The sequence below is a fragment of the Belonocnema kinseyi genome, chromosome 5, assembly GCF_010883055.1.
Source record: "Belonocnema kinseyi isolate 2016_QV_RU_SX_M_011 chromosome 5, B_treatae_v1, whole genome shotgun sequence".
Classification (NCBI taxonomy): Eukaryota; Metazoa; Arthropoda; class Insecta; order Hymenoptera; family Cynipidae; genus Belonocnema; species Belonocnema kinseyi.
The window spans coordinates 3,444,046-3,456,116 of record NC_046661.1 but is presented as its reverse complement, the minus strand read 5'-3'; the positions used below and the strand labels follow the sequence as shown (position 1 = coordinate 3,456,116).

At 34.6% G+C, this 12,071-nt stretch overlaps 1 protein-coding gene across 4 annotated transcripts in view; it reads right to left on the bottom strand.

Moving 5' to 3' along the window:
• LOC117172355 (growth arrest-specific protein 2-like) overlaps positions 1 to 12,071 on the bottom strand; it is a 410,439-nt gene that overhangs the window by 153,871 nt on the left and 244,497 nt on the right. The window lies entirely within an intron of this gene.

The window sequence follows — 12,071 nt, the reverse complement described above, 5'->3', positions numbered from 1 at the left end:
GTAATAATATCCATTCTGCATATTATATACACCTGAAAAACATAACCTCAAAATTGACTCATGCATGAAATGAAAAATCACGCGAACCATTAAATTCGTTAGTATCTTCTATTACTTTCAAATGGGGATCTAGATATAAATAGAAGACCACCGAAGTCTTCCGAAGCTTTTAGATCGGCAATCATCGTACAGCAGAAAACCGAAGTCGAATCGTGCATTTTCGGCTTACACACGAACTCACAGTGGTAATCATGCACCTTCTGTTTTGCGGCTCCCAAACGGTAGGTATGATGCGGGTAAATTTGTAACTCGTTCTGGCAACAACGAGCAACACTGACTGACGAAAAGTCGTTGCAGGGTATCCAGTAAATCCGGCGATGACCCCGCCATCTATCCACTAGCTGCCAGCCAAAATTAGCCAATCAATGAAACTTTCATCTACCCAATGTTTTAGACAAAATTTATCAATTTTTTAAAAATATACCTAATCAAGAAAATCTTGGTTATTGCGTCATGATGCGTTAAAATTGATTTAATAAACTTCAAAATATTATCATCAACAAACCTAGTAGTTCAGACAGAGATGACAGAATAAAAAATGAAAAATAAGCTATGAGATAAATCTGCATATAAAATAAAATAAGTTTTTATTAAATTATATAAAATGGATTTTCGTTTAATAATTAAACGTATTTTTGTATTCTGGGGTAAAAAGAATACGGTAACAGTTTTAGAAAAATGGATGCAATTTTATTGTACGTTTTAATAAATATATGTGGAACTAGAATTTGTCTTTTATATAATATATTATTTGTAACTATACGCATATCAAATAAACCTATTATATCATATTCATTAGAAACTTATTTGGTTCTATTTGATGATCACATATCGTACAAATTAACTTCAAATATACTTCAAAAACTTTCCCCTAGATGAAAGAATTACGAAAAATTGCTGAGCACATTAGATTTTCGTAATCCTGCAAGAGTTCCATTACTATCAATTCTTCCGTGGTAACTGGTGCAGATAACATATATTTATAATTAAATTTGTCCAACATTTTTTGAAAGGGCGAAAAATCGACGCAACACGTATTGCGTTCAAATAAATGTAATCTGATTCGCATCAAAGACGACAACATAAGCACTTTTAAATTATTTCGTGCCTTCGTTTTGATTTCATTCATCATAGAAAAAGCTCGCTCGACTACAGCATTACTTGCTGGCAAAGGTAATACTGCAAGAGCGAATCGAGCAAGTTCTTCAAATGCAAAAGTACCTCCAGCGTTTTTAAATACCAGCACCTCTGGCCAAAAATCAAAACTACTTTGTAAAAATTTTTCATTTTTGAAATGAGATTGCCATATGACATTGCGAATTTTGATTATTGATTTTCAAATAAAGCAAACTTTTAAGGCTGACCGAATAAATCAAAAAATGGTAAATCTTTAAAATTTGGTCTGATCTGGCTCAAACATATGTTTGGAGAAAAGTAGCTTACTTTTTTCCACGCTGACAAATAGGGAGGTAAACGTTTTGCTGTCTCAAGACAAAGGGCACGCAAATATTTGAAAACCTGTTCTTAGAATCTCAATTTTTTTCAGAAGGCAATTAAAAAGTTTCCAAGTATCGAGAACTTGCAATTCCAAGCTTGACTTCTGGATAAGCTACAAATGCTAAATCATTTTCTTCTTCTAACGCACGCAAAATAGCACCACTCCCCTGCTCCAAAAGAACAGGTTTCATGACTACTGGCCAGAAAAAGTAAAAGGTTTTCCAAATCTTCAATTGCCCGACCAGGTTCGACGTCTTGCTTTTGAAAAAGGGCGTTAACTTGATTCATCACCAAAAGTACTAGTTCCAAAAATATGAGGTACAAACAGATCACATTGTCATTCAACATTTCATGCGACGTTCCCGCCATATAGTTTCTCTCCTTTTTAATCGTGAAATAAACAAAGTAAGCTTTTAGAGCCTCCCAATTCTCTAAATGGACTATTGCAGCGTCGTGGCGACAAAGCCAGGGCGTTGCCATAAGTTGAGCAAATTTGAGCATTTTTCTAGGTTTGTCCGCATCACTTGATCGGGTGCAATTTTTTCAAATTCGCTTAGACGAAGAGGACTTTGAGGAAAAAAGCCATAAACCTCATGACATAAGAAGTCAATACAAGTTGGAAGTTCTTGTACTGCTTTAGCACAACTATTGTTCAATGAATGGCAAATGCATTGTACAAGAATCCGCGAGAATTCATCTCTTAATAGAGTGTACAACGAGTGGTTACGACCACAAAGATTATATGCACCATTAGTCCCTGACCCAATTAATTTTTTTATATCCAATTTGATCAAGGAAGCGAAATCTTTCAAATGATTGCAAAGTTGATTCCCTTTCGTACCTACTAATTGAATAAGCCCCAAAAAAGACGTAACTACTCGTTTACGAGATTCGCTGAAATAACGTATACAAACGCAAAGATATTGGGTCACAGAGTTGTCCGTCGATTCGTCCACTTTAAGAGAAAATGCCGAAGAACCAATATTCTCGAACAACTCTTCTAAGAGGCTGGGAGCGATCACGAATTTTATCTAATTACCGCATTTAGTCTCATGGAGTTTCAATTTACTCCCATCAATGCTAAGAGTGTTTAGCAAATCACATAAATGAATAGCGGTCCGGATAGATGTATGTGAGGCGATTAACATGACAAGGCGCCAGTCTTTTATTTGATCACTCTCAGATCCCAGAACTTTAAAGGTGTTAGGAAATTGTCGTTGTCCTTGTACGGGCGCAGAGGAAATTTTCGCCATAGATTTTTGGTGCACATTTTTTGTTATTTTTTAATTATGAAATCCAAAAATCTCTAAAGTTTATTTTTTTCACTATATTCACATTTACTCCTTTATTTTAAGAGAGAGATATAGAGAAAACGAGCTAGAGGGAGAGAGAGGGACGGAGATAGAGAGAGAACAAAGAGAACATGCAGAGAATGCGAAAGAGTGAGATAGAGCTTTTCAAATTTCAAATATTTTGAACAGAAAATAGGAGTATCGAATTTTGGATATCTAATATGAAAGGATACCTGATACAAGAATATTTGATATTTAAAATGAATTTGGTAAATAACATAGCCACACAAAAAAAAGTGTGCGGATCTGGTAACAAGACACACGTATTCCTATGGGTTTTGGGGCGCTGAATACAAATTCGGTATCAAAAATCACCCATCAAGTCATGATTGAGCCATAACCTCAAAAAATGACGAAAAATCATGCACTGAGGCAAATAAATTTCAAAATAATTCCAGTGATGCAAATTTTCACTTCAAAAACATGTCGACAACTGCGAAGGATCAACGCTTGCCTGATATCAACTTATTTAACATAAATTTACCCAACAGAACCTGACCTCACCTAACCTGAATTAACAGAAATTAATTGAACTGCACGTAAAGCTCTGGAAGCATATTTTCCCAGTAGCAAATAAGTGCTACATCGAATGGGTCAACTTGAGCCTAACCTAGAAATAAATCTAACCTAGCCTAACCTAACCTAACCTCACGAAACACAATTAAACTGATTGTGTTGTCCCGTTTTGTTTGCGGTACCGTTTGAATCAGCTTGGGCTTAACCTGCAAAGAGGTCAACCCTATCCTAACCTAAAAAAACCTGACCTAACTTAACCTAACTTAACTTCACATAACACAATTAAACTCATTGTGTTGTCCCGTTGTGTTTGCGGTACCATTTCATTCAGCTTCGGCTTAACCTACATAGAGGTTTAACCTATCCTAACCTAACAAAACCTGACCTAACCTAACCTAGCCGAATGAAATTCAACCACACGTGTAGCTATGTAAGCGTACAGTTCTCAGTCTTAAATGTGTGCTATATTTAATAGGTGAACTCGATCTTAATCTACAAATGAATCTCACTTAACAGAACCTAACGAAATTTTGCTTAACGCAACACAACTTAATTTAAGTGTTCCCGTTGTAACGCAATAAAATTCATTTCATTGTGCTACAGGTGGTTAAAAATTTAGACGCACATTACTCATTTGAAGAAACTTAGAACTACAAGTAGAATTGACCCCATTTCAATTAACCTGACAATGTGTGTATCAATTAAAATGTAGAACTGTAACTTAAACATGCAAATGAATAAGAGTTTTATTCAAAATTTTTTTCTCTCTGCTTTTCTTAATCTTAAGGAATATATTTATACTGTCTTTCGTGTTTACATTTTATCTTGCTTTTTATCGTACTTAAATTGATTTATAGACCTACTTCAGTCTATTTTCTGCCTGTTATAACGTGTCCTTTTTTCTTCGAAGGAACGATGCAAAGGGTTACGCTTACGTTTAAGACCTACATTCGTTTCCCTTTTCAACATCCAGCAAAAATAGCCATCATGACCTTGTCTCATCTACCCTAATATCGTGGTTCCATCACTTTTATGTCTTGATGAAAACGTTCCCCTTGTTCTTCGCTGAAATCACCAACATTTTCTGGAAACTTATCCAGATGGGAATCTATAAAGTGAAGTTTTAAATTCATCAAGCAGCCTAACTTTTTGTAGTTTCTTATCATTTTCGCAACAATATTCTCGTAGTCTGGACTTTTTCTGTTACCAAGGAAATTTGCGTTTACTGCTTTAAAGCTTTCTCAAGCGTCCATTTCAATTTTCGTCGCAGTAAAATTTTTTCTGGATCAACGAGGCTTTGGTTGATGATATTATGAGAACCAGGTTTGAATGAATCTCTTAAAGGCCAATGTTTTTTGCTTTAATGATTGGCTTGATCTCTGCTATTCCACAGGCATAAAAGCATGGCTCTCTCGTGAAACCCGATTGTTGGCCTAATATCATTGTTATGATTCTGAGATCACCACATATTTGCCATTTGTGATTCGTGTATTTAACTTTTTCAAGAAGCATTTTAACATTGTTATATTCTTCTTTGATGACCGTTGAGTGAACTATAGGGATATGAGCGTAAGTATTCGTGTTATGCAGTAAAACAGCCTTAATGCTGCGTTTTGACGAATCAATGAAAAGTCGCCATTCTTCGTCTCTGTATACATTTTTTTTCAAGTGGTTCATTAGTCCGTTAACGTTAGTGCAGTACACTAAAGACGTCTCTTCGTCTTTAACGAAAAACTTTCTGAATTCTTTGTACCTGTCGCGACAGAATAAAACTTTTGTCTTTGGCTCTAGAAGATTTCTTCTTTTTAGAAATGAAGCGGCAAATTCAGCGCCGTCTTTCGGTAATCCAAGATCTCTAATAAAATCATTTAGTTCCAGTTGCGACACTAATATTGGAACCTTCAATTTCATTTTATGCACGCCATATTTGTCATCTTTTTCGTCATTTTCATCGGAATCATCAGAACTATTTTCTGGTCGATCACTGGTTTCACTACCGTCTCCATGACGTTCACTTTCAACTTCCATTCTATCATCTTCTAAAGCGCTTAAATCAGTCTGACGTGCATTTTTATTGATTTCAATTGCTCTTGTGACTGCGCACACATTAATGTACGAAATGTTATTTTTATTTTTGGCGTTGAACCCTTTGTCGGACGGGTTTTTTCCATGTAGTTGGTGTCGAGTACTTGCGGTACTTTTCGTTGCTTGAATTTTTTAGACGATACAACATAAGCCTGCAGGAATTGCAAATGATGTGAGGAACCCATTTTGTTTCTTGGTGCAGCAATTTATGGGCAAAACACTTTTCTTAAAGACTTTTCACTTCCTCGTCGATTGATTTTCGCAAACTACTCACTTCATATTTACTGCAAATACAACAAAATGAATCTGAGCTATTCTTGCAGGCATGCGAATGAGAAATGCTCGCGATTTTTTTCCTTGTAGCATGAGACTCTACACCAACCAAGTGATCCATTGATGAAGAGCTACGGTTGCATGATGACGACGTCGGAGGGCTCGCTTTCCCACCCTGACCAGACGCCGATACTGGGGTTTTTCCCTGCATCGTAATACACTTTTCATCTGTGTCTGCCATGACGGTATGAACGCCGTTTACCCAGGGACTCAGCCAATGTGGATCGGTTTCCCAGCGTCACCACGTGGAGGTGCCCTGGTTACAGACACAGGCGAATAATGCTAGCAACAAGCGGTTACGAAACTCTAGACATTTACTGCTATTAATGTCAAAATATAAAATTACGCAAGAACAGGGTTGCCAGCGTAATCGGTTAGGTTATGCCTGGTTTTGTTAGGTTAGGATAGGTTAAACCTCTATGCATGTTAAACCGAATCTGAATGAAATGGTACCGCAAACACAACGAGACAACACTATCAGTTTAATTGTGTTTCGTGAGGTTAGGTTAGGTTAGGTTAGGCCAGGTTAGATTTATTTCTAGGTTAGGCTCGAGTTGACCCGTTCGATGTAGCACACATTGGCTACTAGGAAAATATGCTTCCAGAGCTTTACGTCTAGTTCAATAAATTTCTGTTAATTCAGGTTACATGAGGTCAGGTTCTGTTGGGTAAAGTTATGTTAAATAAGTTGATATCAGACAAGGGTTGATCCTTCACAGTTGTCGACATGTTTTTGAAGTGAAAATTTGCATCACTGGCATTATTTTGAAATTTATTTGCCTCAGTGCATGATTTTTCGTCAGTTTTTGAAGTTATGGCTCAACCATGACGTGATGGGTGATTTTTGATACCGAATTTGAATTCAGCGCCCCAAAATCCATAGGAATTCGTATGTCTTGTTACCAGATCCGCACAATTTTTTTTTGTGTGGCTGTGTAATCATCGGTTGTTTTGTTGTTACAAATTCGAATAATCATCATGCTTTACCACGAACAAAAAGAATGCCTAATGGCAACATATAAAAAGCATTTCATTCACGATAACGAAATAGGTATACCAAGTTAAGGCATTAATTCATATGAATGTTTTTTTCAAACCTTTGGCTCATGATTCACGCTCCCATGTGGAGTTGTATTTGCGCTGATATGGGGTTTTTGGGACATTAGTAGATTTTTCATTTGTTTTGGTTTTCGGCATTTCTGTTTACATATTACATAAAACATTTACTCTAATTAAAGTATAAAAATATGTGACATCGATTGATGCCAATTCGCTTTTATTTACCTTTGTTTACATTTGTTGAAGTCAACTGCTGTCAAAACGTTGCGCCACAAAGACTACCCACGATTCCGCTATTATTATTTTAAAATTGTTGTCGACTTATTTTAACCTCCGCGAAAGAAAGATCAAAGCTGACCTTATTATAACGCTCCTTTTTAACTTCCGTTTTTAATACTCAACGACGGGAAACACTGATATGTATGTTTTTTTCTCGTGGTTGTCGTGGCTGCTCTGGATATTCCCCAGATTGCCATGTGACAAACTTAGAAAAATTAAAAGCCTGATTTTTGTCGTGGTTATCGTGTGGCTGCTCTGGTGAACCAACCAATAGAGGGTTTGCTAGACCAATCTAATGTACCTAATGTATAGGGGTTTTTGCAGGAGTGAAATCATTAGTGTATAGCCAAATTAAAAACAAAATTTCGAAAATGTCGGGCGGGCAGAGTTATTTACAGTAGTTGGCCGTCGCTAACCCGACTCTCATTTTTTAAATTTGTCTTGAAATTAGTAAAACTTTGTTCTTAATTGATGAATTTGCTCATCATACTTTTTAGAAAAAAAGTTAGATAGCTGAAAGCATCGAAATCCGTAGATTCCGAATTATTATGTTTTAGGCTGTTAATTATGAAATTTAAAAAAATCTATTTCTTAACTTTAATCCGAAGGCTTCACAAAGGACCATTGAGTGTCTCTTTGCTTGTTATTTATAATCGAATTCTTATTTCAATTTCAGCCTCTCTGCTTGTTTTTTATGATCGTACTTTTATTTTAATTTCGGAAAGGACACTTTAAAGCCTTTAAAACATTTAAACGAGGTACCTGCACCTTCAAATATATCTACCTGAGTGTCTGCGGAGAATTTCTCAGAGATTCTCAGGGCCTTGATAATCTTTAGCATATACTCTGAGATTTCTATCGGGAGGGCAGTCCTCAAAAGTACTTCATTGAAGAAAATTGATTCTCTTAATTTAGCAGAATTTCCTAATTCAAATCGTAATGTATCCTGTATATTGTAGCTTTTCAGGTAATCCTAGTAAGGGACTCATCATAGTCCTAAGAAAGACCACTTTACCGATTTTAGGATTGTGATATTTCATATTTCACATGTGACCTAGTGGAATCCCCATGCGCATTGAACTTAAACTTTTAACGAAAATCACATAGGATGTCTTCATGGTGTCTTTATGATGACTTTATGATACCTCCGTGTAATTTACAAATTTATGATAAAACAGTTTTTCCACTTTTAGAACAGTTATGGGCTTAGTCTAGAGGATGTTTTTGGTTTCGTTTACATTTTTACAAGAAAACTTAGAGAAATCTCAAACATCAAGCGCATCCATAATAGCTTAAGCAGTATTTTGCGCGCGAAGTTTAAAAATAAGATTCTCTCACTTGAAAGCAGACAAAATTCTTAAAGTTACCGACGGAACGCTTATTAACTGCTACTAAAAGAAGATGCACTTAAAGTCACATTCGACCCATGTAAATGACAGTTATTTTATTTTTTGAAGTTTTTAGCGCTGCAAGAAAAAGTATTGCGATTATTGCGTGAGTTTCTAATGCAAATTTTAACGTGGAATCCGAATCAAGAACATGAAACTTTCTTGAAACTCGACATTCCGAATCCTATCATTCGAAAAATATTGCCTTATGAAGAAAAGCGATTGGACGTTCCTGATTCTTTAGAAGAAATATTAATATATATAAATATTAAAATATAAATATAACGATATAAAATATAAATATAACGATGTAAGATATAAATATAAACTATTCATATAAATTACTATTATACCACTTATGGCTGCGCAGAAGTTTTTTTGGTCCTCCAGGAGCACCTAGAGACATACGCACCATTGAGTACCATTAGGTATCATTAGTTAGGTACTATCAGTTAGACACTATTAGGTACCTTATTAGGGAGTGTCCTATACAGGCCTATAGAATCCTATAAGGGTGGCACCTATAGGTGAAACATATAGCATCCTATGTTGAATCCTATATAGGATCCTATATAGGATTCCTATATAGGATCATTTATAGGAACCTATATAGGAATTTTCAGTAGGGTAGGCGCTTAGTGGAAATTCCTACATCCAGTAAGGGCAAAATTGAAGTGTAAGTATTACACAGGTGTAAATACTTGTATACCTCACTTAAATTATGTAACAGCTGAAAGGGGGGGGGGGGAGTCTAGATATTTTGTTACGATTTGTTAGGATAAGGGGAGGGCGCCTTCCGTCATGTTCGTAGTTTTTGCAAATTCACAAAAACTTTGTCCTGAATATTATCTGCTAAGTTGCAAATGTTATTATTTTATTGAAGATATAACAATTTTCAGAAAAATGCATCATTTTTGGTTGAAAATTCAACTGTTTTGATTGATTCGTCTTTTAGGGTAAAAATTCAACTCTTTTCGTAGGGCATTAACCTTTTATTTAAAATAATATTTGATAGCTGATAAATCAACTACAATCTTCTTTGGATAAGAATGATTTTTTCTGAAAAATTGGTCTTCTTGATTTAAAACTTCATATTTTTAGTAGAAATATTGCATCTCTCTTCGATAAAAATATAACTTTTTTTCAAATTTGTCTTTTTGATTTGAAAATTCAACTTTTGTTTGAATTTTTCATTTTCAAATTCACCTGTTTCAGCAGAAATTACATCTTTCTTGGATAAAAAAGCAAATATTTATATTTGGAAATTTAACAGTTTTGTTTAATTGTAATACTTTTTGGTTGAAATTCTGTTTTTTTTTGTTTGTTGAAAATTTAATTATTCCATAGACAATAAACCCTTTGTTTAAATTTAATATTTTACTGTTGAAATGAGAATTGAAATCTTTTCGGGATTAAAGTTGATTCTTTTTTAAATGATCGTTTTTCATTAAAAATGCAGTTGCTTTAGTGAATAATTTCACCTTCCTTTAATAAAAATGAAACTATTGGCAGAGAATTCAACTGTTTTGTTAAGAAGTCATTATATTTGGTTAAAAACACTTATTTTCTGATACAGAATTCACATTTTGTTCTTGAAAAGTCAACTGGAATCTTTTGTAGATGACAACTCAACTATTTTTGTATATTTAAAAAAATAGAAATTAATCTGTTTTTAGATAACTTATATATTTTTTTGCTAAAAATGCAACGTAGAAACTTATTTCTTGTTTACTAATTCACATTTTAGTCGTGAAAAGTCAATTAAAATAACTTTTGTTTGGTCAGCTCACGCCTATGCATTTGAAGTTAAACATACGAATAAATTAATATCTATAAATTATGAAAAACTTTTTAACAAAATAGCAACTTGTGTTTAAAATTACGGGAACGGAAGTTATTACGTCGTTTATGATGAGTGTTAAAATATAAATACCTAAACATCGGTTTTGAAATCATGCGTTCCTAAATGGAATAGGTAAGGGAGGTTAAAGGGCTAATTAAGTCAGGGTGGTGACGCCTGACTAATTATTTAATGTGGGACCGTTGTCACTCGTCAATCCTACGGGGATTGCGTGTTACTAAAACTCAAAAACATGGCAATTTGCACAAGTTATTAATACATTTATTATCATATAAGAACATAACATTAATTTACAATGAAAGATTTATAAAACTTACGCTACCTTTCAGTCTTGAAAGGGCAAGAGAAGATTTGTAGTAGATTTGTCTTAGATGGTATACACTTTGATTACCCTTCATTCTGTGGGTGTAATATATAATGTTTTTAATGGGATAACTGACATATTTCTAAGTTACCGACGCTTTGATTTAGTCGGTATACTTATGGTAATGCACGGGTAATTAGCTCGCGGTTACTACTTTATCGACCGTTGCATATATATCATCAGTCGTAGCTTACTACTCATGTATTACTATACAAATGATTACCTACGGCTTTCAAGTTGATGTTTTTATCATTTAAGTTTTACGATGAGGTTTAAAATTTGTTTTTAAATTTTGAGGATGTAACAGTCCTCCCTCTTTAGAATCTCATCGTCCCCGATGAGTTTTTGTAATTTAAATGTTATCTATTGTATTATTATGTAATTTTTAGTTAGCTATTATTTCATAATTATTTCATATGATATTTTTGCTTATCGCGTTTTTTTCGTTCTTTTAATTTTATTCGTTTTAATTTTACTTGTTTATTATTTTAGTATATTTTAGACGATTTCCCGTTTTATTTATTTTTATTATTTTTATTTTCAGGGGAAAATCCGCAGTTACGTTAATTTGTTCAACCCTTCTAGGGTAAAATTGGCTCTCGCTTAATAATGTCTGTTCATTATTCATATTGAAATATTTGTGTTTACTTATTTGGATTATTTTTACAATCAAAATACATTTTCATGAAGTTTACGAGGAATTTCAAATTCATCTAGCGTTAATAGATCACGTTAATGTATCACGAGCCTTTTGCAATTTCCCTCTTACCGACCTGCATTCTACTGTTTTAGTGCATGTAGATAAGGAGGACATTTCGTAGTTGTATATTTGATTTAAATTATATATGTTTATATAATTAAAAATTTGTCATAAGGACAACCGCAGGATATCGCTGAGAGCGGGTGCAAATCTGAAAAATTGCACCCGTTTCCAGCGAAATCGCGGTAAAATTTCAGCCATAACCACGTCTCATAACCGTGAGATAGGTGGCTACAGTCTGTAAAGGAATAAATTCGACGATCCAGCAAAAGCCTCGTGCACCCTAAGAACACGGAGTGACCTAAGGACAACCGCCTTCTGCATTTTTCCAGCAAGCTTTCTAGCATATTGTTGACACGCAGGGATGCTTTTTAGGCTATTAGCAAGTGAAAGCTTGGCACCTCCAAGAGCGCCCATGAAAAGGACGATCAGTTTAACAGAATATTCCGGGTACAATCGTTGCAACTCCCTTATAAGGTCTCGATACCTCTCTTTCTTTTCATTCTCCTTGGCTATG